General features: G+C 34.3%; 1 protein-coding gene and 1 pseudogene across 3 annotated transcripts in view; one reads left to right on the top strand and one right to left on the bottom strand.

Annotated features, from left to right (window-relative positions):
• CADM2 (cell adhesion molecule 2) overlaps positions 1-26050 on the top strand; it is a 1075448-nt gene that overhangs the window by 49167 nt on the left and 1000231 nt on the right. The gene's annotated exons all lie outside the window — the stretch shown is intronic.
• LOC116567762 lies at positions 5149-5798 on the bottom strand (annotated as a pseudogene).

Here is a 26050-nt window from a genome sequence, read left to right as displayed (position 1 = left end):
ATGTATATTGTAAAGAGGTGCATTTTGTTTTGTTTTGTTTTGTTTTTTGAAAATGCAAATGTAAAAGAAGAGCATATCCACTTTACTTCCATTCAGATATGGTCTCATTTGATGGTAATACACTCATTCAGTTTTCAGTTGAAGGTTGAATTACCTTATATTTTACATTTAACTTTCCATATTTGGTTCTAATTGTAAGAGTGCTTTTTGCTCAGTTGCATACTAGGCCTACTTATTCTCGGAGTCTTTTTTTTTTTTTTTTTTTTCTTATTCTCAGAGTCTTATTGCCTGACAAGGTTTTAAATTGCACTGGAAAGTCTTGAAGGTGGATTTTTTTCATTATAGCAATGAGAAGAAAAACTATAAAGAAGTAGGGGGCAGAGAAGAGACAGATATAGAAATCAAAGGGGGGGAAAAGGACATACACAATAAAAAAATAGACAATAATTAATTGGCTTCAGGAGTTGAAAATGGAAACAAGGAATTAGAGATGATTAAAACATATTTTTTTAATATGCAGAAAGTGTAAAAAAATAAAAAAAATTTAAAAAATTTAAAAAAATTAAAAAAATAAAAAATAATAAAAAATTTAAAAAATGCAGAAAGTGTCACATCTGTAAACATATGTCTTTTTTTTTTTTTGAAGATGCCAAGAAGAGTAGGCTTAAGCTCATGTTTCATGTTTTCCATCTCTGTACTTGTAGAAGAGAGATAAATCTGAGTGAGGTAGAGACAATGATGACTATCCAACATTTTAGAGAAAGGGTAGCAGGAAAAAGAGCAAGGAAGTTAGTATATTGAGATCAAGGGAGAAGGTCATATAAAATTGGTAAAATTTATTGTTGGGATGCCCATAGTCCCAAGTTTTCATTGCTTGTATAAATGTTTCTAGTGTGTCTGCATGATTGAATCAGTTTAGATGTCAGGAACTTTTTAGGCCAGGGCTTAATCTCAGATTGTAAATCACTCTGAGAGGTTGAGAATGAGCGAGTTTAAGCTTTCTCTGCTAAGCTTTGGCATTTCTTTCAGTATAAAGGGTCTCTAGAGCTTCTCTAATCTGATATTCATAATCCCTCCCTGCTGACTCAGACACCTAGAGATGGAAGTGGCTTCAAAAGATTAAAAAAGAATGATATATAAGAATTACCTGTGAATGATGGGATCTGAGTGGAAGAGAGATTTTATCTGAATGGTGGACCTACTGAAGTTACAGCTTAAGAGAAGTCAGAAGTCCTGGGTTCTAATTTCAGGATTACAACTCCCTAAATGAGTAGCTTTGGGTAATTCTTACTTAACCTCTCTGATCTTCATACGTAAAATAAGACAGGGCCAGATAACATTGATTCTAATCACTTTATTTCATTTTTTTCTTTTCTTTTTTTCTTTTAGCTTTTATTCAAATTCCAACTAATTTACATATAGTATATTAGTCTCAGGTGTACACTTGAATTTACATACAACACCCAGTGCTCATCGCATGTGCCCTCCTTAATACCCATCACCTATCTAAATACCAGTTCTTGTGCCCTGGTAATATCTCATTTTAATTTTCAAGGTATAAAATTTATTATCAGGTCAACAATATAAAAAGATACTGCATTCATTATTTCAACCCTCAAAGAGTCATACAGTGAGCTGTTGACCCTTAACAAAAGAAAAGTAGCTTAGAGTTGCATTTTTCTTTATGAGAACTCCTCATCACATTGGTAAATAGATCCCAACAGGGATTTTGAAGAAAATTAAAAACACTCTTTATTTTTTTATTAGTATGTTTTACAGACACTTTAGACTTATTTATTTATTTGAGGGTGGGGGTGGGACAAAAAGAGGGGGAGAAATAGTCTTAAGCAGGATCCATGCTGAGCACTGTGCTGCACACAGAACCATTTTTAGGGCTTGGTCTCATGGCTCTAAAATCATTGTGTGAGTCGAAACCAAAAGTTGGAGGCTAGGGACGCCTGGGTGGCTCAGTCAGTTAAGCTGCTGCCTTCGGCTCACGTCATGATCCCAAGATCCTAGGATTGAGTCCCGCATCGGGCTCCTTGCTCAACTGGGAGCTTGCTTCTTTCTCTGCCTCTGCCTGCCTCTCTGCCTACTTGTAATCTCTGTCTGTCAAATAAAATAAATAAAATCTTTAAAAAATAAAAGAAATAAAACAACCCAGCAGTCCAATATATTACCACATTAGAGTTGTAAATTTACCACCCCTCATAAAAAAGGATATGATTTGAAGATAGCACAAAAATGAGTTTACGCTAACCTAAGAAAACTGAAACCTAACAGGATGTTTGATATAGTAAGTAGAATGTGTAATCCAGGAATACCAAAGCTCTGTATTTTATTATACACAGGTACAAACACTATACAATGAACAGAATAACTTTAGCCATCTCAAATCATGTTAAGGGCTAAGACTACTTCTATCTCCAATATTCCATGATTTTATTACTGACACTGAGGTGAAGTTAAATAATGTATCTCCTAATTCCAAGCACTTAGAACTCTATCTATTCTTAGCATTAAATTTGCCTTGAGAATAAAAAGACAAAAATCTTTATATATCTTAAAGTCTCCTTGTTTAGGAGACTTGACCTGTCTTTGTTTCTCCTTTCCTCTGGCAGGTATTTAAAGACTGTCATATGTATCTTAAATAGTTGGTAAGATTTTTCTTTCTAAAGGTACTAGCTAGTTCTTATTGCAATGGACACTGCAAAAATATTGAAGATTTTCTTGTGAGCTTCCTGAAACATCTTTCTTCTTCAGTTTTCTAAGATCATTCTGTTTATGCCATTCCTGGCACTCATAATCTGACCTGTGGTATAACTACCAATCAACTTGGTTTATCTATCATTGTAGTCTATCGGGGGTGTATATCTGTCCAGCTTTTTGTTCCTTGCACCGTTCAGCAAGATGTTTTATTCAAATAGTATTTTTTAATTTATTTAGGTAAGGTGTCCAGCAATGGTTTGCTTATAGGCAGTATTTTAATAGAAAATTTTTATTGCACAAACTTCAGAATTAATCATGGAATAGGTTTAAGCTTCTTAAGTGTGAAATTACAAATAGCATTAGAAATAACTGTATAACTTTAAAAAATAATGAGCATATGAATTCCATGTAGCATGTTGTAGAATATAGTAATTTATTTTAGAAGTAAGATACACAAAAAACAAAAATAAACATTATGTTTGTTTTCCAAAGATTAAGTAGAATTTAGCCATCTTCTGACTATCAGAGGAGGAGCACAGAAGATTTTAAATGTATAGAAGCCTGACACATCCTTGTTTTGAGTAGAAATACTGTTTACATGTAGAATATATTAAGCTATAAAAGATTAAATTCTTGATAAGACTCTTGATTTAAATGCTACTAAAGAGAAGAGTGTAGCCATTGTGATATAATGGCAAAGAGTATGTTTTCCTTTATCTTGTAAGGGGGAAATATAAAAAAATCATTTTTCAGCCATGACTTAATTATGGGTAGTTTAGATGCAGAGCATGAAGACATTGTTTCATCTATCTTTGTTATACTCAACTTTCAGAAATGATGGTGGTTAATGAGTACTTGGGCTCCAACAACATTAATGGTATATTTCCTCTAGTATATGTGAAGGCTTTTCCAGTTTCCTTATACTGTATTTAATTCTTCTCAAAGGGCTTTTCCCCCCCCTAATATGGCCCAATATTTATTTCTAAAATGTTTATCATTAATTAACTTTTTCAGCTGCCTGGGTTTTCATTTCCTTTAATACAAAATAGCATACGTAAAGTTTAAATATATGTGTGCGTGTGTGTGCATTTTTTTGTAATATATTCTTTACAACATGCAAGAGGTTCATGTTTATTTAAAATATATTGGGTGGTCACATGGAATATTCTATAATATTTAAAGGATTCACTTGATTTTTCACTTTCCATGATAAGAAAATATATACCATTGAAATGTTTTATATGCACTTACATAAAGTATAAAAATAATATAAAAAGCTTGTCTTTCTTCTAAAGAAGATATTCCATAGTTTTAAAAGTGAAATATCATATAATGAATTCAGTTAAAATTTATTTTTATATAACATAAATTGTAAATCATCTGATATTGACTTTATTAATAAAATCCCAGTATTTTAGCATCATTTAGATTGATGGAGCTAATTATCTGCATTGCTGCAGTACAAAGAATGGTACCACAATTCATTTTTCTGATATATAATATACATTTGTTCTGTTTTCCATTGGTATTTTACTAGCAAAATATAAAATTTTGAAGATTGAATTTATATTAAAAGTGCTTTTTAATTTTCTAAAAATTTTTAAAGATAAATCCTTGGCATAGTGTTAGATATATCATAATGTTAATTTATATAAAATTTATTAATAAATGACTTTTTAAAATTCTATGAGCTGACCCACTGTGACAGGATTCCTATAATAGCACTGGGAAGAAAAGCATAACAATAAGATTCATAGAATCATGGAGAAGAAAAACCTATGGTCTGTCTTTGGCCTGTAGCAAATCTAAAAACAGAGTTCAAGAAAACACAAGAAAGGAATCTGGGAAGAAGAATCTATTTTATCTTTTTTGTATGACCTGTGGCTCACTCCTGTTATGCCCAAAGAACTGTTGAAAATTCTGTATTTCTGATCTTCACCTAGACATTGAAACTTACCCAGAATCCTTATTTTGAGAAACACTAGAGTAAACAGAACCTAATCCTTTAAAATTTTATTTTATTTTATTTTATTTTTATTAATAGAAAAAATGTATTTACTTAGAAGCATTCAAAATGTTAACAAAACAGCTGCAACTTTTTTTTGCGGACTGGGATTCGGATAGCAGAACAACAATTATTTTGCGTAAGCCGCTTCAGAGACAAGCGAAGATGGAAAAACTGCCATCCCCACACACGACTAATTTGTGTTGTGCACCAACAAGAACTTGCTTTACGTTTCCATGCCAGTGCCCCACCCCACACTGTCCCAGACAAGCTTAGTGGTGACTGAAAGCCCCCCAGGACAAGGCCTTCTAAAGACACATTCCATAATGTGTTAACTATACAGAAAAGACACTATATGGCTTAAAACAAATCTTATGCAGCTTACATTTCTTTTCTTTAAAAGGAGTGAGTTGTGCGCAGTGGGGTTAAATGTTTTATAGACAAGAGAACAAAAATTGCCCTAGAGCCAACCAATTCATCATTCTTGTCTTATCTTCCTTCTTCAGCCTCTTGTCTTCCTCCTCTTCCTTCCTTTTTCTGCCTTTTTTTTTCCCCCCAGCCTTGATGACTGCCTTCTATGCCACATCAGGCTTTCCTTTAGCTCGGCCTGCAGCAATATCCTATTTCCCCTTCGGCCTGGCAGCCTTCATTCCGTGCGGCTGCCTGTCATCGGCACATGGTTCTGCGTGTCTTTCCGGTTTCTTTGCGACATCGCCAATGGATAGGCGGGGATGTTCCCCTTGGATTTGGGGGCGATACTCAGAAGAAAACAAGAAAAAAACAGAAGGCAGCCTCCTGGGTGCAGTGGGATCCTTGAACTTCTTTCTTGTACCCCTTCAGGAGGAATATAAGTTTTCATTTCTGTTCCAGAACAGGGCTTGTCTGCCTTTGTCATGTCTTCAAGTTTTCCTTTCTCTTCAGCAGACATGGTCTTCCACCCCTCAGAGCATTCCTTAGAACACTCAGAGAGGTTCACTGAAGCATCTGGGTGCTTCCTGTGCTCCTCTCAGCAAGTTTGCACAAACGGTGCATATGGTGACATTTTGCCACTTGGCTTCTTAGCATTTCCATTGCCCAAGTTTAATTATTTTCCTCAGTGAGGCACAGAGTCGCCCAGTGCACGTCCTGCTCGCACTTGCCAGGCACAGTCTCTATGGAGCTCAGTGTACTGTGCAGACAGAGAGCAGGAGCCAGACACAGCCTCAAAACATTTTATTATTTTTTTAAATTATTTATTTATTTTTAAGATTCTGTTTATTTGAGAGAGAGACAGAGTGAGCAAGAGATAGAATACAAGCAGGGAGAGTGGCATAGGGAGGGAGAAGCAGACTCCTCACTGAGCTGGGAGCCCAAGGAGGGGCAGGGTCCAGGACCCCAGGGTCATGACCTGAGCTGAAATCAGATGCCCAACTGACTGAGCCATCCAGGCATCCCCAGAACATTTTATTTTAAAGGAAAAGAAACATAACCCACAGTTGTTAGGATTTTACGAGAGCCAAGAAGTCATATCTTTCGAAGTAAGGGGTTGTAATTGCTTTTATTAAATAAAGGCTACATTTTTATCACGTAAATGTTTACTTTGAGGCTATTTCATTAAGGTAGTAAATAAAATTTGTAGTCAACTAAATGCTTTTTAAAATATATATTATTACTTTCGTTATAAATAGGCTTAATGGCAGAGTTTCTAGTATCTATGTATTCTGTGTAGTTACTTGTTGCTGCATAGTAAGCTATCCCAAAATACTGACTTTCTTACGCAGTTTCTGAGGGTCAGTGGTCTGGGAGAAGGTTTGCTGGCTGGTTTTGGCTCAGGGACTCACACGATTACAGATGTTCTAGTCATCTCGAGGCTCAAGTGGTGCTTCCAAGCTTGTTCATATGGTTGACGAGAGGCTTCAATTGGTCATAGGCCTAAGATCCTCACTTGTGTTTGGCTGGAAGCTTCAATTTCTGATCATGTAGACTTTGCTCAGGACTGCCTACAAACGGAGCAGCTCGCTTCTCCCAGAGCTAAGAGAGGAAGAATGAATGAGTATGTGTGAGATAGGAGCCATTGTCTTTATGAGTTAATATAGGAAATGACACACTTTCACCTCAGCTATGTGCTACTAGTCACACAGCACAACTCTGGTACAATCTGGATGTTTCCATGAAGATGTGAATACTAGACAGTGGAAATCAGTTGGAGGCATTTTGGGGCCTGCTTAGCATGTTCTGTTTCTTTTTATGTTTACTTCTTAGAAACATAAAATCAGCTTTTGTGATTTTTCATTAGAGAAGGTTTAATAGTTTGATAATATATACTTCCTTTATTTTTTAAAGTCTTTTATCATCGCATTACATTTTTATATTATACTATATATACATATCTATATATGTGTCTGTGTATATATATATATATATATATAGAGAGAGAGAGAGAGAGAGATGTAATTTTATGTAGCTTTATATTGTCTTACTTAAACCAGAAAATATATTTGGCAGTTAGTTTCTATGGTTGAACTATGCATTGGAAATCCATGGCACTGTTGAAAACTAAGTTGACAAGTTATAATTTACTAAAATTTTATTTCCTTATTTTTTCGCTAGCTGAAAACTTACTAACCATCATATGATACTTCCTCAGAATGAATTTGCTTCATGATTATCTAACTCCATGCAAGTTTTAACTGCATTCCAATCAGCCCCATATATACTCTCAAGCATATATATTTAGACACTTTGGCATTTCAATTATTTCTAAAACAGTACCTTACCTTGAATGCTCTTCTGTATAAATGAACTTCTTTTTGAGAGTAAGATATTGTACTAAACACTTGAGGAATACAAAGATGATCATTATAATGCCTGTCCACAAGAAACTTTTAACTTCTTAGGGAAAAATAAATTCATGGGAAGATTCTATTATTTGGTTGAAGTAACATACATCATAAAGGAAGTAAGTGCAAAGAAAGTGTTTTGTGAGTTCAAGGAAGAAGCTTTTCAAATGGCCTTTGGCAAGGAGAGGAAAAAATTATGCATTCAAGCTGCTTTGAGCTAGGTCTTACAGGATGATTAAGGTTTCCGAAGGAATGAACTAAAATGGAATTTCCCAAGTGGAGAGTGTAGACCCAGCAGGAGTGGGAAGGTCTAGAGCATATTTGGGGGATGCACAATTATCTTGCTTGACTGAAACTTACCAAGTAGATACGACATGATTACAAAGGGATCTCTGAGGGGTGTCCCGGTGGCTCAGTTGGTTAAGCATCTGCCTTTGGCTCAGGTCATGATCTCAGGGTCCTGGGATGAGCCTGGCATTGGGCTCCCTGCTCACCAGAGAGTCTGCTTCTCCCTCTCTCTCTTCCCCTCCCCCACTGGTGCTTGCTTTCTCTCAAATAAGTAAATAAAATCTTAAACACATACATACACACACACACACAAAACAAAGGCATATCTGAGAGTATTGGGAATGATTTTAAACACTAGTATGAGAGGTTGATTCTTAATTTGGGAGGAACAGAGATAAATTTCAAACAAGAAAGGCAGGAGCAGAGATGTGCTTAATTAATCTAGGAGCAAATATCTGAATGGATTACAATAGGGAAAGATGGGTGAAAATTCCTTAGACAAAAAAGTCCAGAAGGATATAAAGTAACTGTCAGTAGACCAGATTTTCTCCTATGCTATAAGCATATTACAATGAGGGCCTAACTTCTGGGAAGAAGGAAGCTGAAGTGAGAAATATATGGAGACACTAATTACATGAATAAATGTATTTTTTAATATGCAAAGATAAGTAAATATATACATATATATTTTTTCCAAATATGACTAAACATTTGGGACAATTGGAAAAGAGGGAAATAAGGAGAGAACCTGGCTTATAATATGTAATTATGAAGTTGAATTTTAATCCAACAGATGCAGAATTTGATATATTTGCACATTTTAAACACAAGTAAACACCTGTCAATCTGTATTTCAAGAAAAACTTGGAACTAGAGCCAAAGGCTACAGTTTTGAACAGAGGTAAAATTAGGGTAAGTACCGGGGTACCTGAGTGGCTCAGTGGGTTAATCCTCTGCCTTCAGCTCAGGTCATGATCTCAGGGTCCTGGGATTGAGCCCCACATCGGGCTCTCTGCTCAGCAGGGAGCCTGCTTCCCCCTCTGTCTCTGCCTGCCTCTCTGCTTACTTGTGATCGCTCTCTCACTCTGTCAAATAAATAAGAAAATCTTCAAAAAAAAATTAGGGTAAGTATTAATATAAATAGGTAAGACACTTGAGTGGAAAGGCAATATAGTGTGAGGAGGTTAAGTTCAATGACTTACCAAGAAGATGGGACAACAAATGAGATCCACCAAATAGTGAGATGGAGCATCAAATAAACGTATTTTTTTAATTATATACCTAAAATTTAAAGCATTTGAAGGAGCAGGCAATTAGCAAGTTGTGATGCTACAGAGAATTTTTGAAGGTGGACAAATTAAAAAACAAAGACATTACATCTAATTATCTGAAAGCACTTTGTAAAGAAATAATGAAAGAAAATGAATATGTACATGTTCTCACTGTAGTCATTGTTTTGCATTGTATGTGTTTATCTGTATACAGATATTAATATATCTGTGCATGTGTTTGTGTGTGTGTTTGTGTGTATGTAAGTGTCATTATAGAATAAGGAAAGGAAACAGCTTATGGAAGAGTGTGGCGTTTGGTACAAGAAGTGGTGAGTTTATTCTTAGGTGTGGTATTTAACTTTGTGTCATGAGAGGAAAATAAGTGACAACTCTAAGTCCTATTTTAATCATCTAAAATGGAGGAAATGATACTACCTGCCCATTAAACCTATTGAAAGCGCTAAATAAACTTAAGGATAATTTGAAGTTTCTCGGGTGACCTAACTTAGAACAGTGTATTATTAATGAAGAACGGCCCTTACATATCTCCTGTGTGTGCCATCTCTTATGGCAAGAACAAGTGGCAAATAACATTCACTTCCAATATTATTTAATAGCCATAAGTTACATCTTCTAATAAGGATTCACTCACTGATAAAACAAACAACTCTCAAATCTCAATGATTTAACACAATGAAGTTCAGTGCTTGCTTCACAGTTTGATAAGGTTTGTAAAACCCTCCTCCACACAGTAATTCAGGACCCTAGCTTGTCCCCGTTTTGTGGATCAGTGATCTTTTGGCTTTAAGATCACTGTGTCTGTTGTTACCTGCCAGTGATAAAAAGGAAAGACCATTGGGAAGGTGCGTTGGATACTTAAGTGCCTGGCTCAGAAATGCACACATCATTCCATTGGCTAGAGCTAGACACATGGACCAGTATAGCTACAAAGGCACTAGGAATGGTAGTTTCTGGCTAAAATATAGTTAAGGACAAGGAAGATGAAACTTAGATGGTCAGTATAGAGGGACCAACCCTTCTGGTTTGCCCAAAAGTTTCCCAGTGTTAGCACTAAAAGCTCTGCATCCTGGGAATGCCCTCAGTCCTGAGCAAACCAGTACAGTTGGCTGTTCTAGCACCGTCAACAATCAATGCCAGAAGCTTCAATAATATGCCTTACTAATATAAACTTAAATTTTATAGTGGAGAAACAAGAATAGCAATAAGAAGTCCAGGGTATTATCTAGGTATTATTCCCCTCTAACCCAGGGAATAAGTAGAACAGAAACCACTATTCTAATCAACTTCACTAACTAAAGGCCAACAATGTGCCAAGCAAAGTCTGTTATTGCTAAGAGATGAGACATGTAAAGTGAACAAAATACTCCATTTACAGTGTGTAGCTTGAGGCTCAGAAGGGTTAACTTACCAGTCTAAAATTCATTCTAGGATTCTAAAAGAGCTGTAAGTGCCAAGTTTCTTTCTTTTCCTTCAGGTCACTGGTCTTACCAGATAATACAAACATACACATACACACACACATGTATTATGTATATTTGAAATGATATGTACTCCTAACAATACTGTTTAAATTGTGTACAGATGTAATAATTTCCCAAATAGAGATAACATACTTAATTAACCACTGAGGTTTGAACTACAATTTATTTTCTAGGATTGTTTTTTTTTTTCTTCTGTTAATAATAGATTGGAAATGGTTTTAATATAAATTAATATATAATATAAAAACTGATGTGTTTAGGACTAACATTAAACTAAGTAATTAGTGCTTTAAAATATCAAGATTGTTATGCCAATCAGATCCTACTTATGTTGCCTGGTGGTTTTAGTAAGAGATATTTTGAGTTCCTATTGAAAAGAGTAGATGCCATCCAATATAGCTCTTTAATAAAGTTTAGATAATTTTTACTGACATTTATAGCTATAAAATTAGAAAAGAAATTCTTTGGCTGCTTAGATCAGAGTTTCCAAACAGTAATTATGGAACAATCTAAAAATTAAGATAGGTACCCAAACATCAGCAACAAGTAATGAGGTATCATGAATACATCAATCAAATTTGGAGTAAAATGGTATTATGCATACATTCATATATATAATAAACAATTTCATTTTAGTAGTGATTTATACTTTACAAATGAATGAAACAGAAGTATAAAAAATCTGATTAATAATAAAAATACAAAGTAATGAAAAATATCTTTTATTTGGCCTTTTTGTTTATAATAGCTTAAAATCACTTAAAATGCCTCTTTCACATATTAAACTAATATTAAGCATGAGGTTGACAAATCAAGTAGAGCATCATGTGTATGTACATGTGTGTGTATGCAAATGTAATGTATGTGTGTGTATATATGTTCAAATGCATTTTATTGTCATTGCAGCATAATATAAAATTCTATTTCTATAGTGATTTTGTAGCAGATGGGAAAATTAGAACTGTACATTTTGGGTACTTCTCAGATCATTCAAGAATTCATCTTGTATGTATTTTTTTTTCTTTAGAAACAAAGCTGCTTATATCATCTTCACAGTGAAATAGTCCAAATTTTTTTTTTTTCTGTTTCTATTATACTTTGAAAAGCATTGGATTTTACTTTTCGTTTTCGACATGGATTGCCAGTTTGTTGGTAAATGCTTCAGATACATCAATGATCAAAAGTAACAAGTTAGTGCATTGGGTGATTTTGCAGGCCACATCTTGGAATTTATCAAGAATGGAACCATTTCTGAAAAGGATAAACATTATGGAATAAGCCTAGCTCTAGAAATATGAATAAATTTTTATCCCTCCTCATATTTATAATACGCTATGGAGGAAAATATTGCTAGCACTTCTTTATGTCATGTTTGTGAAGCACCTATTATGATCTCACAGAACTCAGTTTGGAAATTGCTAGTGGAATTATGTTGTCTCAATAGAGGCGTAACACCCCCATCTCTTCCACCATGTCTTCCTTGCAGTGACTAATGCATTCTAACATGCATACCATTCCAATAAAAATCCTGTGTATTTCTGTCGATGTCGCTAAACTACTAATAGAGGGAACAAAATGATATAAGAACAGAATGGCTTAAACACCACGGGTTTATAGAAGTTATTGGATAAAAAGGAGGCGGGGAGGGCAGCCTGACAGGACAGCCTCGGAAATAATGCCAGGATAACATTGTCTTCTATATTTGTTCAGTGGAATTCCCTTGAGAGCACTCAGCTTTCCTATATTCTCAAATGCAAATATTCTAAGCATCTTTTTCCTTTAACACATATTTTACCCTGATTATTTATGTTTATATTTACAACGTGGGTATACATTATGCTTGTAACTTCAGGGCCTATGGTGACTGTAGTATAGTCCTGCTTTGTAGAGCAGCAAGGGGAGTGGTCCTCTTTGGGTCTTTCTTATTTACCCAGCAGTCTTTATTCAAGAGCAAAGGTAGAGATTCTGCTCCTTCAGAGAAGAGTTTTGTTATTTACTTCTCAAACTCTACCAATAAATTGCTTTTACATGTCATCTTTACTAAATTCTTGACCTGAAATTCTTTCCAAATCACTCGTTCTCTCTCTTCTGACATTGCATGTTGTGTGTACCCCTATTAGAACTGTTGCCACACAACACTGAAATTCTAATGTGCTTTTGTCTCACTGTTCTTTGAATTCTGTTAAGGCAGATGTCATGTCTTATCTACTGATGTATATTCATCTATGTCTACATCATGTAATAGAGACACAATAAATACCTGTTGAAAAAACGAATACACTAACAAAAGAATTGACTTCATTTGGTTTTATCTTAGTCCTAAATACACTGCACCATTAAGACTCCTGAAGTGTTATTTTAGACTCCCTTATGTTATTATATTGTATGAAACTTATTTGAATCCCACATTTCTTCAAATATGTTATAGAAATCATCCTAGCAGTTATGCTTTAAATTACCTATTTATAAGATTAGTGTGTTAGTCTATATGGAACAGCAAAGCTCATTCAATTGCCTAAATGCTTTCACAATAATTCATAACACAAAGCTAGTGTTTCTACTAAAAAAGACTTTTGAACTAAGTGACATTAATTTGGGAGAGAATCCCAGAATTGTTTGATTTTAAAACAGACTCAGATCAGATTCTACAAACAGAATCATACTGAAGATTTAACTTAGTGTTGTTGCTGTTATGGTTTTCTTATTTGTTTTATATATATATATATATATATATATATATATATATTTTTTTTTTTTTTTTTTTTTTTTAAATCCTGTTGCTGCTAGGAAACCCTCCATACCATTTGTGCTTATTACCTCAGTAGGATTGGGTTGTGGGGTATTTTTTCCTTTTAATGTGTCTGCTATTTTATCAAACGTGCTTTTTATTTGAAATTTCTCAGGCAGTTTTTCTCTTTCTTCTCTTCCTGAAACAGGGTTGTATAGATTGCACCAATTTTACGCTGTTTTTTTTTTTTTTTTCACTGCCCTATCAGTTTTCCCAGTAGGTTTATTACTAGTTGTATAGATTGGATTTCTTGTTTCATGAGTCCAGAAGGAAAAGATTTCAGCCTCTATCTCTCTACTTGAAATGGATTTTTTTAAAATTCAGACCATCATTTCATTCAAACAAAGAATATAAAGCATCTGTTACTATTTAGAATAATAACTGTTATAGCCTCAAACACTAGAAGTGGCATAGATTAATATTTTAACATAGAATAAGTGGCAGTCACTCCTAAATAAAATACACATGTGAATAGTATTCTTTGCTCTTTTGATTATTGATTTTTGTATTATTGATTTTTATCATCACTTTTTCTTAATTTAGTGTACTATATTTTAAAATTAGATGCTTGAAATAGTTGACTTCTATTTCATTGTACTTATTTTTCTATGTGCTTAACAATATCTTCATGGTCCAGAATAGATAATTTATTATCCAAGTTAATCAATGAGAATTTGGAATTTTCTCCTCTAATTAGATAATACACACATAGTGATATTTTTGTTAGTTTCCCCATATGATTTTCAAATGTGAAATAAATTAATTTGTCTTATTTTTGGGGGGCTAAATATGAAGGTACCAAAAATACATTCACTTTCACCAACTACAGCACCTTTCAAACTTTAGTGATTCAAAAGTACAGAACTGAAGTGTTCCGTTGATACAATGAGCAAACACATTTTTGTCTTCTGATTGAGAGCTATAAATATCTTACAAATTATATGTCATCAAAAGAAAAATGCGAATAACAGTATCCATCATTTAATGACAACACTGGGAGCACATTGTCCTGTTCCTTCTTTCAATTCATCTTCAGGTAGATTCTTGGTAGTGAGTTATATTACTCTAACAATCATACAGACTTGGAAAAGAGAATCTTGTAGAATTTAAGCTCAGTTGTTCAAAATAACATAGCTAGTCTAGGAGTCAGCATTCAGAATCTAGGCCTGTCTAGTTCTAGAGCCTGCCCCCTAAACCATTATCCTTTATAGCCTCTGCAATGACTGTTAGTAAGTTCTTACAACTTCTGATGGTGCATAGGGTGACTATGGCTTGTATGCAAATATTCCACTTTACCATCTGATCAAAACTAAATTGATATTATACCCTAATCCGCCTAACAAAATATATAAACCAATTTATAAAACCATTTGTGAGATGTTGATAAGTCTGTAGTTGGTTATAATGAGGGACACTGTTACAGTAGTGTAGTTTTTTTTTTCTTTTTTAACTGTTTACTGACACAGAGTTATGAATGGAAATACATAAACTAATCCATTGTTTTAAAAACACTAAAAATTTAAACAATGAAGTAAATGAAGGAATTTCTGAATTCCCATGCACATAGATATTTATGTGATTTTGAAAGGATATATTGGTTAATATGTGATATGTAATAATAAGCTTATTCAAAAAGCATATAAATATTCAAGGAAAGATTAAATCCAATGATTGAGTTGAGGCATGACTATGTTTTGGTTGAAGTTTTCTTCTTGTTTGTTGTGTCATTAAATATAAATCTAGGTAAGTATCATTCAGCCTTGAAACAATATATTTAAGCCAGGTTTGTCTATAGCTAATTAAAATGAACTTACTCTGTCGTTTGAGACTGAAAGAAATATACCACTTAATATTCTTTATTCAGTTCATCTTTTTGAGAGCGCAAAAATTCAATGATCTGTAAAACCAAGAAGTAATTTTGTCCAAGCGAAACAAGGTTCTTTTATGTTTTCATTGTGTCAGTTAAAATTATTTTTGGTTATGTTATTTAGAATATAACTTCTGACTATGTTCTTAAAGTTTTTGGCAGGTTAACTGAGGTCATGTGAATGTACAAATAATCAAAAAAACCTGCTTATTCAAATGTCAAAATGATGGAAAGTTTGAACAAACACTTTAAGAATAGATTCATCCCAGAGTTCCTGGATGGCTCAGTTGGTTAAGTGTATGGCTCTTGATTTTGGCTCAGGTCATGATCTCAGGGTTGTGAGATCAAGACCTGTGTTGAGCTCCATGAGGGCACAGGGACTACTGGGGATTCTCTTTCATAAATAAATAAACAAACAAACAAACAAACAAAATGTTCAAAAAAAGGAAAAAATGGATTAGTTCAAATTCAAAGATGTTATATTCTTCACTCTCTAGGGTCATTTATTCTCTTTTCAAGTAAACTTTAGGAAATTTTGTCCATTTTTCAACAAAATGTAGCTGACTTAATAAGATTTATTACTTCAGTCTGACAACTTGGGCTTGCTAGATTTTTCTCTAGTCATTGACCATTCATATGTCCTCTCCTACTTGTCAATGAATATTCACAAACATTGAACAATGCAGTTAATAATATCAAAGTGAATGTAGTGGTGCATTTGAGCTTAATCATGCTATTATCACGTATTATTATACATTAATTCCCCTGGTTCTCAAAACATATCTATGGAATAAGCATTGTAGGTTATTTCTTCTAAGTTTGCTGAAATGATAGATGGAACTCACCTTAAAGTTGTGTTTTCACTATATTATGTTTCATAAAACACAATACTTCTACAATTCCAGAGATGGCAGAAAGTTTTTGGATCATTGATCTAAACTCTTCTTTAATGGAGGAGAAGAATTAGGTCCATAAAAGCGTAGTGACTTACTCCAAGGTATAAAGGTTTTGTGGCTTCCAATCTTGTCTACCTTCTTCTCACCTTGCCAACACATTATTCAAAGTTAGTGTTCAAGGACTTTGTGGTCAGGCCAGTAAATAACAAAACACTAAATATATGGCAGATCTAACTCAGTTTGTGTGAATCTCAGATTTGGAGAAGTAATAAGATTAATATTTTCTTTCAAAAGAACTTGTATTATTTTCAAGAGTAAGATTTCATAGCACAGATTAAGATTTCTTTGGGAATTTTGTTTTGATTTCCAAAATATTTTTGTCATTTTGCACTGATGTTCAACATATAAATTGGAGATCACATGTTGTTTCATTTATATGGACAAATTAGTTACTTAATAAGGCACTGTGAAGCCAGTTACTAAGATAAGATGTAAAATGATGATTGTTTTATTTTAAAAAAATTAAAATATTTTGCAATTATATTTATATGGAAATAATTGTATAGCTTTCAATCTGATTCAGAAATATTTCTAATAAGGCTAAATAAAGCATTTCCAATTAATTAATTTGTTATTTAATATGATAGTTTATGAAACATTGAGATTAATCCTCCTTGTAGTTTTATATTTTCTCCAAATTATGTTAATTTTCCTTTGTGTATGTACTACCAATATTCATGATTCATTACACTAAATTGAATTTTAAGAGAAATTGAAAACAAAATGCATCGGTGAAGCATATCTTCTATGTGTACCCCAAAAGGAAATGTACCAAAAACTGCAACAGTTCTTGAAAACATTCTTAATTGATTAGAGAAGTTGCCTCGGGGGAATTGAGCAACAAGTTTCTTACTGTCAGAGCAGGCAACACTTTTGAGAAAGCCTTATTTTTTGTATTGGGTTGAAATTACGATAAGAATATAACTACATGTTCTGCATTAATCTGCTTTGTTGAAAATGGAGATACTTGATTTTATTTTCAACATGCTAGCATGGACACCCTGTAATAAATTGCTTGTAAGAAACTTTTTTATGTACTGCCTTAATCTAATTGTGGCAATGAGAGACTAATGAAATTTAGACATCAGGTTTTTGCAGAATATCTTTCTCTTAGTACATCTTTTTCTGCTTAGTGTTCTTTGTATTTAGTCATGAGATGATTTTAGGACCTATTCTTAGCTCCTTTTAAAAATCGCTTTAGTTATGTAGGTGGGACAATTGAGAAGTTCCATTGAAGTAATTTTTATTATGCTATTAATACATGCTTCTCATAATAATATAATACTTCATAATCATGCTTTGTACTTGATTTATGCTCTTTTATATTTCATAGAATATTTTATTTTTATATTTCTAAATTTAAAAATGATTGAAGGTATTTTTTACAAAGGCATTTATTTTGATTTGAAAATTGGAATATTGTCAGAATAATAAAGTTTAATATTTTCAGATAATGTATCCTAAGCCAAACACTGTATAAAGAATTTTAGTAAAATATCTTCAAATCACACGTTTGAATTAGTTATATTATAGACATCAGAACAGTGAGGTTAGCAATTTTGTCTATGGTTGCACAGCATGTTAGTGACAAAGAAGTGCTGAATCCAGGTCAGCTGACGTATTTGCCCCAACCAGTCTTAACTTGCACATAAATCTCTATCATAAAATTAGTTCTCTATACTTTCATTTTTTACAACCTTTTATTTATTCATTTGACAGATAGATGGGGAGAGAGAGAGAGAGCACAGACAGGGGAATAGCAGAGGGAGAAGCAGCTCAGGCTCTTACGCTGAGTAGGGAGCCCGATATGGGACTCGATCCCAGCATTCTTGGATCATGACCTGAGCCAAAGGCAGACATTTAACCAACTGAACCACCCAGGTGCCCCTATTGTTTCATTAAAAAAAAAAAAAAAAGAAAAGTCCTAGTTACATATAAGCATACAGAATGGCTTTTTTTTTTTCTTTCAAAGTATGTTGCTATAGCACTTTGAAAAATAATACACAGTTTTAAAGGAGAGAAATGGAAAAAAATAAATACTTCTTGAATTCCTCATACGTGAGAGGCACTGCATTAGTTCTTTACATAGATTTCCCATTTAATCCTCTGTCGGATAATTTGAGTTGGATATTGTTGTTCTCACTTTACAGATGAGGAAATTTATCCTTAGAGAGTTTAAACATTTTACCAAAGCTACACAAACAACAAATGATAAAGGCAAGATTTAAATTCAGTGCAGTAGAACGTCATTAACTTTGTTCTTTACATTGAACCAAGCTTGTGTGACTATGACTTTCTCCCTAAACCACCTTTCTCAAAATAGGGAGAGAATCAATAATGACTAACAAATTCTTAACAAGTGTCAAGCTTGTAGAAAATATTTTCATTAGTTTATTCTAATCCTGTTTCCACAAATCATGTGATGTAGGAATCATTATGTTCATTTTACTACTAAGAAAACCAAGGATCAGAAAATTCATATAATCTACCTTGTCTTATAATACCAATCAGTGCCTTTACATATAAATTCATGTTATTTCAAAGTCTCTGAAGACTCTGCTTTTGGGTCTCTCTGTCTCTCTCTTTTTTTTTTTAAGATTTTATTTATTTATTTGACAGAGAGAGAGATCATAAGTAGGCAGAGAGGCAGACAGAGAGAGAGGAGGGAAGCAGGCTCCCTGCTCAGCAGAGAGCCTGACGTGGGGCTTGATCCCAGGACGCTGGGATCATGACCTGAGCCAAAAGCAAAGGATTTAACCCACTGAGCCACCCAGGCGCCCCTCCTTTATTTATTTATTGTTTTTAAAGATTTATTTATTTATTTATTTGACAGAGAGAGCGTGTGTATAAGCAGGGGGAGCAGCAAAGGAAGAGGGAGAAGCAGGCTCCCTGCTCAACAGGAAGCCAGATGCAGGGTTCAATCTCAGCACCCTAAAATCATGACCTGAGTGGAAGGTAGACACTTAACCATCTGAGCCACCAAAACACCCCTAGATGTCTCTTTTAATACAGAGGAAAACAAACATATTTCAATATATTCAAAGAAGGGAATAGAAAGCTGGTGCTATTTATTGTCCGTGTACACAGGACTGATATACTCAGCTATGTAAGAATGAAAAATCACATCTCCCTATTCGACAAATCTGAATTTTTCTAACAACAGAGTGAAAACCAGTGACATCAGAGAACAAGGTAAAAATAATCCTCTTATTGCTTTCCATACCAGCACTGTCATAAATTTGTCCTTTCAACTTTAAAAAAAAATTCAAAATGATTATCCATATCCCTAGAATATGTGTGACTTATTAATTGGATTTTCTAATTTATTCCCATAAAGTTTTACTGAAATATAGTAATTTAAATATTTTAAAACTTTCTATAGTGTTTATTTCCTTCTTCACTTAAAAATTTTAGGACAAAACTTGGCTACTTATCAGCTCTAGTTATTAAGTAGAATTATACTTTAAAATTCTATTTCTACTTGAAGAACAGAAAAAAAATTAATGAATAAGAGAATAAGTTGTACTTCTGGTTTTTTTTTGGTTTTAAGTAAATTTAGTATTGAAAGTTTTGTCATCTTACTGGTGTTCCCTATGTATGATAGCAATACATTAACTGCCATTTATTCAGGTATTTTGACTATTTATGTACTATATTATTTACTATCGTTGGCATTTCATCAATCCAAATAAAATTTGAAGTGTAACCCAAAAACTAACTTTCTATGATCTGGTAGTAGTGATTTCTTGAGATGGGACATGGGTCTCTTTCTTGAGGTTCTTTCTCTTACGTGATGTCCATTTTTTTTTAATGTGATGTCTATTTGATAAAAGTTGATGCTAATTCTTTTTTCTCAGTCAGATTTACTTTGAAAAATCTCATAAGGTAAGAAAGGGTATGTCTTGGGCAATAGGGATCGTCAAAGGAATAGATATCAGCAGTGGCCATGGCCATTCATGTTGCGATTCTGTCTCAATACAGTGGGCAGTGTGTTCCTCACCTTTATGAGTTTTGAATAGAATATTCACTCAATGCGGAAGTCTAGTTGACTTTCATCTTCAGGGTTGTCATTCTTACTCACATCCGGCCTCATCCTTCAGATCCATTCCCAACCTGTCCATCTCCCTTTACACTCTTGGTAGTCTCCTCTCTATAAACACTTTCTATTGTCATAAACTGAATCCTCACCTTGAATTTATGATTTTGTTCTTACCCAACACTTGCACAGAATATTTTTGGGCCTTCATACTTTGTATTTTACACAAGTAGTAGGGCTGATACTATAATAGCGCTTCTTCCCCCACTTACTCTCTTTTAACTTTGAAACTGGACTAAATGCTAAAGGATTTCAGTTATCTGCAGATGTCAAATTCTTTTTTTTTTTTTTTTTGGCAGATGTCAAATTCTTAACTTTCACAGATTTATTTGTTCTTAACTTCTTGTGCTCTAGTCCACTTAAGTAACCCCACGTTTACGGTCCCAAGACCTTATCATTCCCAGAATTACTTTACATTTAGCATCTTAAGCATCAAGATCCACTCACTGACTACTTGTCTCTATCTTAGTATCACTGTCTACTTGTCTCCGGCCCCCCTTGTTTCACCTCACATTGAGACCATTAACTGCTCCCTCCAATCCTAGTCATTCAACTTGCATTTATTTTCTTACGTTACCAGAACCACATAGTGAAACAATTCTACTGCTCTTTCACCAGGGTTTCCATATCTCTGCTCCCTTGTTCTCATCCCTTACCCAGCCCCAGTAGATGGATCTTAACATCACTTGTAAGACGCTGCTAGAGAAAAAGACAGGTCCATTCAAACCAGCATTTTAATCTATGGATTATTTACAGCCTCAGCTGATTATTAATCTGTATCACAGTCTCTAATTGACTCCTTTTCCCACTGCTAAACAAAATCATTATTCTCCTTAACTTCTGAGCTTATTGTCTGCTCCCTAAATGTGTAAGAAATTACCATGTTGTCCACTTGTCTACTTAACAGAACCATCAAACCTTTCAATCATGATCTTTGACTTCCTGTGACTGCCCCCATCCCAACCCCCCCCATATATATCTGTGTCTTTCCTTCCTTTCTCTCTCAGAAGAAGAGAATGCCATTTATAGCCCATGTCTTTTCTTCTTAGCCAGATTTTTAACACTTGTTCACCTGGTTCCTCCCTAATCTTTGTTTGTCAGTTAATTTCTGTTTCCTAAAACGTGTTTTGTCACTCCCTAAGACACTCCCACCCTAAAAACACAAATCTTTTTACATCTTGCATATCAGTCTGAGTTACAGCAAAAAAGCAGATGGGATACTAAAATTAGTTTAAGTAGAATTTTACAAAGGGGTTATATACAGAGGTGTAGGCAGGGGGTAGAGAAAGAATAAGGGACAGTGAAGTTCCAGGGATTAATAACAGTGAGGTACTTGACCATCCAAAGGCTGAAAATGTGAGAACAGGATATATTTCCCGGATCAGGAGGCAGAGAAAGGGCTGCCTAAGTTCAGCATGATGTTTGTTTGATGAACACAGCCACTGTCCTATTCACAGTTATGGAGCTAGGGCAATAAATGCCCTGAAATCAAAATCTTAATTTTTCTTCCTTCTTTGGTTTCCTATGAGTGTTTTCCATTGACTTAATCCATCAAGCAGTTAGACAACAAAGGAACTGATTGAATTGTATGTTAGTCTTGTAGAGCACAGAGTAGGTCAGAGAAGGATGGAAGCTTAATCTAGACAGACAAATAAAAGGTATTCACCATATCTTGATTTTCATTATCTTCTTAGCTCTTCCGAACAATTCATTGATTTCAGAACATAAGGTTCTTTTGGGGGAGGCTGTCTGGGCAATTGCACATGTTCCTCAAGCCCAGGCTGATTTTCCTTTTCTTTTTAAGCTGCTGAAATCCATCTTCATTACCCAATTAAAGTGTTTATTTTCTAATGTTATTTCCTCATTTTTACCAGGTAGTTCATCACCCCTTCTTTTAGTTTTTCATAAACTATTCACATATCTCCAGCATAGGAATCTTTCCATTTTGTAATCCTGCAAATATCATTATCCAAAGACTATATCTCATTTGTCTTTGTATGTTTTGTACCTGTTGTTTCCTTGGTTCATGTTAAAGACCCCAAAATTATGTGTTTCACAAATTTGTGCCCTCTGTCCTCTACCAGTACTGAATTCCCTGCTGAGAACCGCTATACTGGTGTCATCTATATGCCAAATATAGTTTTTCACGGGTAACCTGTATGGGAAATAAATAAATAAGTGTTCTACTTGAAATGAAAATCACTTTCTAGAAGGTTCAATAGTCCAAATTACTATATTTTATCTTGAGTTACATAAATGGAAAGGATGACCTGGAAACAAGGTCACAAAGATAACATTAGCATCAAAGACAATTCAAAGCAATTCATGGGCAAAGTACCATACTGCCTTTTTGGAAAAGCAGCCTTTCTTTCTCCAGTGCTGCTTTGCAAAAGCACATAGACAGGGAAAGTTATATAGGGACACTCAGAATCAAAAGAGACAAATTTACCACTAAAGACACATGCAGAATATACTAAAATTGTAGTGTTGTTTTTATGGAAAAATGTGAAAGAAATGATCTAGTGCAGCATAACAGTTTTGAATTTAAATATATACATTTTGTCTACTGTGTGACTTTCTCTTTAATGTTATCCATCAATCATTTATGCATTTAAATGAATACTTAGCTGCCCTTTCTTTTAATCACCTGAAGAATGAGTCTGCATTTTTGTAGGGAGAATTGTGCTCAGGTAGGTTTTGTCAAATTGGTCATGTGGAATATCATCTTTTGACTTTTAGGAATAGTTCTTTCAAGTGATTTCATTGTTCTCATGTATATGGGCATTCCTGCATTCCTGCATGAGTTACCTTGACAGAGACAATGAAATAGTCTAAGTATGTGTGCTGTGACTTCAATGCCCTTCCTCACTGCCCGATTAAGGGACAATTCTACATTAACCTTGTCATGACAATTTTAAGAAAAGAACATTTCTTTTTCTTAATAAACCCTGTCTTAGCTTTTTCTCTTATGCTGAGAGATTTTCAGTGTATGTTTGTGCTATATATCTTTTTTTTTCATAGTTATCAGTGTTTTGTATTTGGAAAGGATAAGAAAAAAGTGCTACTTTCTTTATTTAAATTTGCAGATAAAGAAACATAGCTGATACGCTTTACTTTTGTTTTTATTTAAGCCAAATTGAAAGATATGTCTCTATTTTTATGTGCTATCATTTTTGTTTTTTGAGGTGTTAAAGTCACATTGTTTTCATTAAAAAAAAAAAAAAAGTGAAATTAACTAGTTGTGAAGACTATACTCTCTAGCCGTCAACAGTAATTAAAAGGTGGTTCTATTCCCTAAACGCACATTACATTTCACACTTTCCTGATTGGATTTTACTCCCAAGGTGCTCATTGAATGGGAATTTAAAGTTTATTTTTAGGTAGCTCCTTTGTGTTTATACTGTTTACTTTCAAATTCTTGGAGACAGTATAAGTAAATGCCAATGTAGAGAATTTTCAACATTCTGAATAAAGTTGTTATGTTTGTTGAAATATATCCAAGAAAAGCATTATCTCCTTTCTCTACACACTCTTCAAAAATGTTAACATAAATCTCTCTGCTCTTTCTTGTATTCTGATCATATTCCCTTTGTTTCATGATGGGGTTATGAGGCTGGGTAATAGAATTATCACAGCAAATAAAATGATAAGGAAGAAATCACCTTAAAAAGGGAACATGTAGGGGTGCCTGGGTGGTTCAGTGATTTGGGCTGCTGCCTTCGGCTCGGGTCATGATCTCAGGGTCCTGGGATCGAGCCCCGCATCAGGCTCCCTGCTCCGCAGGAAGCCTGCTTCCCTCTCTCTCTCTCTCTCTTTCTGCCTGCCTCTCTGCCTACTTGTGATCTCTGTCTGTCAAATAAATAAATAAAATCTTAAAAAAAAAAAAAAGGAACATGTATAATGGAGAAAGGAGCAAGACACAAAAGTAAGGAAAAGAATGACAGTTTGAAGTTTCCTGGAAGTGTTTTGAGACCAATTAAACATTTGTGAATATGTGTGGCTTGATTGTAGGGAAAAGAAAATGTAAGTATCAAAAGAAGAAATGGCCCAAGTGGTTAGGAATCAAAAGCACCTGTAGATTAACCACACCCAAAATACCACAGGGCAGTTATAAAACCCACTTCTGTATTTTCTTTTATTGCATATGCATATATGCATATCTTCATTTGTATATGTCCATTCATAAGATAGTAAAATTGGTTTCCTAATGTTTCTGGTCAATATACTTATCCACCCTATTTTTCAAATAGTAACTCTTCCAGAACTTTCCAATGGTTTTCTTTTAAGGTATTTTTCAGGAAAACAAATATTCATTATTTTAAGCAGTCTGAAGTAATAGAATGAATAAAAATAACTACTGTTTTTATCTACCTATTATGTACAAGACATAGTGCTAATCATTCTTCCTATGATTAGCATCCTACATTAACTTCAGGAGCCAGGTGTCACTATCCCTAGTTTACAAATCATACAAAAAAAAAATGCCTTTAGGTGATAGATACATAAGAATGCTAAGTTCTGATTATCCTATATTGTTCTTGCTCTCTCCCTACTTTTATTTTCATTCAGTGTATATCTCTCTGTGGTTTGAAGAACTGTCGATAATTCCAGCGTAATGCATACCATTTCTTTTTTTTTTAATTTTTAATTTAAATTCAATTTCATTAACATAGTGTATTATTAGTGTCAGGGGTAGAATTTAGTGATTCATCAGTTGCATATAACACCCAGTGCTCATCATATCAAGTGCCTCCTTAATGCCCATCACCCATCCTCAACCCTCCTCCCCTTCAGCAACCCTCAGTTTATTTCCTAGAGTTCAGCGTCTTAAAGCAACCTGGAGAATAAGATCGGAATTTAAACTGGAGGTACATGTGAAAAAAATAATTGTTAGGGAGGATGTTTGAAAATAAACACAATAAATTTTAAATAATTGGAAGTAATTGATTCAGGGGTAAAGAGGAAAAGAAATTAACTAAGGATCCTGGACTATTGGCAAGTATAATGGTTATAATTAACTTCTCTACTCAATTGGGATATGAAGATAATTACTAAAATTCATTAGATCCTCTCATCTAGTTCAGGTACCTCTCTTACAACAATATTTGAAAAGATTCCTTCAGCTTAGGAGTAGGTGAGGTGAGAAAACGACACTTATAGGGTGGAGCTTTTTTTTTTTTTTTAATTGTTTCTCATAAAGCCACCGTATGGGACTGGTGGTAACACACCACCCACTTTATCGTCATTGTAGTGTTTGCTGTAGCCAAGAGTGGTTAAGGTGATATATATGAAGGTCTCAGTTAGGTTTATTCATGTATTTACCCGCCCCTGGTTCTCTTACCCGTATTTTCCACTTTGCACAGTGGGCATGCAGACTGGCCAGGAGAATGACAGTGTGTACAGTCTGCAAGGACACTCCCTGTTTCTGTGTGGAGTTGCCCAAAGTTCACTCTGGAAAATACAAGCTCAAAGGGCTGGATTAGAGATCACCAACTGAATGTCACCCTTGCCTTTTCTATTTCTGTTCTTAGCTGCTTTGGATAGAAAGCGACTTTTATTTCTATTCAGGTACTGCAGGAGGTGCAACAATCTTTTGTTACCCCTTTCAAATGACATCTGCAAATGAACTTCTGCCTCTATAGTGGCAGAGAGGGTGGGAGTCTCCATCCCTGTCTCTTTAAAAGGGTATAATCCAGCCCAGCTGTGTGGTAGACCCTTCTCCCGCACTACGAAGGTCTTTTCTTGATGT

This window comes from Mustela erminea, chromosome 1 (genome assembly GCF_009829155.1).
Source record: "Mustela erminea isolate mMusErm1 chromosome 1, mMusErm1.Pri, whole genome shotgun sequence".
NCBI lineage: Eukaryota > Metazoa > Chordata > Mammalia > Carnivora > Mustelidae > Mustela > Mustela erminea.
This window is presented reverse-complemented; position numbering and strand designations above follow the sequence as displayed.